The following is a 2,179-nucleotide window of genomic DNA, read 5'->3' on the forward strand; positions in this document are numbered from 1 at the left end:
TATATATATATATATATATATATATATATATTTATTTATTTATTTATATATACTTAAATATATAAATAGATATGAGTACATATATATGTATATAAAATTATATATGCATATATATGTGTGTATACGTATATATAACCTATAAATGTGGCAACGGAATTTTCAGTGGAACTGAACAACTGAATATATATTCATGGTTTAATTAGTTTTAAAATTATTTCCACAATGCAAACTATCAAAAAATCTCAGGATAAGATATATGCTTATTTATCGCGCAAACGTTGTCATATCGCTCACTCTTACCCACTTCTCACAAGAAACACCGATGAACATTTACTTTCTATATTTTTGCAAACAAACCAATATCTAGGTTAATCTTTAAATGGAATTGCTTCAGGGAATAGAGAGGAAATAACGAAAACCAAAATTAGTAGTGTATTCATATAACCTATACTATGTCAGTTGCTGAAAATGGATGCAAGGTAAGAAGAAAATTAAGCCAGTAAAATTAAAATTTATGTTCCTATTCATATTACGTATCAGTACAATTAGAAAATATATAGTGGAGCGACATCATATCTTTCAGATTATCGATATACATATTTACTCATCGTAGATCATCGATTGACAGTTGTATTTCAATAAATATAATCAAACTTTTTGCTTTCTCGTTGCTGATTGGATAGAAATCATAAAAGTTTCCTTGCAAATTTGACTGTAAAAAATGCATACGGAAACGTGATCTGTAGAAGTTTAGAAACATAATTTCTGTGTGTGGTCACTTTGTATGACATACGAAAATAGTTTGAATGATAAAGCAAATTTAACGCTGGAATTCAACATAAATGCTCTCGAAAGTTATTTTCGTCAAAGATGAAGAACTTTAATAAGTCAATTACTCCCAGAATATGTTTTCAATTTGATTGTGAAAACTATTCTAAGATTTACACTTCAATAATCACAAAAGTAATCTGACATTTTAATTTAAACTTTGGAACGGTGTTTGATTCTTGTAGTATTCTTACCGAATAAAATCACCATAAGCAAAATTCTAACGTTTGGAAGCTCGTAACTTTGACCGTGTAACCTCTGCAAAGGCCACAATAATTTTTTGTTTCTCGTACTTTACTCGCTATCCCGACACAACAGCTTTGTTCTAAGTTTTACGAAAAGACGGATTTGATTTTACTGAAAGAGATATACGTAGGGAATAACCTGTGCAATCATTCACTTCTAAATGTCGAAATACAGTAAGGTTGATTAGTTATGTGACGTCTATATTCGAATATAAATTAAGTAAATATGTACTCGTGGAGGTGCAATGGCCAAATGGTTAGGGCAGTGGAATCGCGGTCGGTGGATTGTGGTTTCGATTCCCAAACCGAGCGTTGTGTATGTTTATTGAGCAAAACACCTAAAGCTCCACGAGGCTCCGGCAGGAGGTGGTGGCGGTCCCTGTTGTACTCTTTCGCCCCAACTGTCTCTCAATCTTTCTTCCTGTTTCTTGAGTTACGCTGTGATGAAATGGCGTCCCGTCCATTCCAGGTGGCATCCCAGATGGTTGTAAAGAGCTCAGGAACTCACTTGGAATAATTACAGCGTGGTCCTGATCAATGAGTGTCGATGGATTTGAAAGACTGTTCTTGTGCATTTTAGGAAAAGAAAGCATGGGAGAATCGATGGTAAATTGCGCTACTGATATTACATATTTATACCAATCACAGCTACATATATTTGATGCACAAATTAGTTCAAACTTCAGTTAGGCTTGAAGAGACAGGCATTGTTTGCGACGTCAACAAACCGTTAGCGTTCTTTTGTTATATTCGCACTTATATTTGAAAAGGTGATTAATCCCGAAATATTACAGGATTATTAAACAGCATAGGTTTGGCAATATTTTAATCTTTGCCATTATTTATTGATATCACCTGATATACTTTGATTTAGATTAATAACTCACCTCAGGTATTCCGAGATTTCGAAGCAGTTAACATTATTTACATACAGGAAAGATTAAGCAATGTATATTATCTTATGTCTATTTATGCATAATTTTATGTATGCACACATATGTATACTACACATACATGTATGCACACATACACACACACACACACACACACACATGTAAATATAATATATATATATATATATATATATATATATATATATATATATA

The sequence above is a fragment of the Octopus bimaculoides genome, chromosome 22 (assembly GCF_001194135.2).
Source record: "Octopus bimaculoides isolate UCB-OBI-ISO-001 chromosome 22, ASM119413v2, whole genome shotgun sequence".
NCBI lineage: Eukaryota > Metazoa > Mollusca > Cephalopoda > Octopoda > Octopodidae > Octopus > Octopus bimaculoides.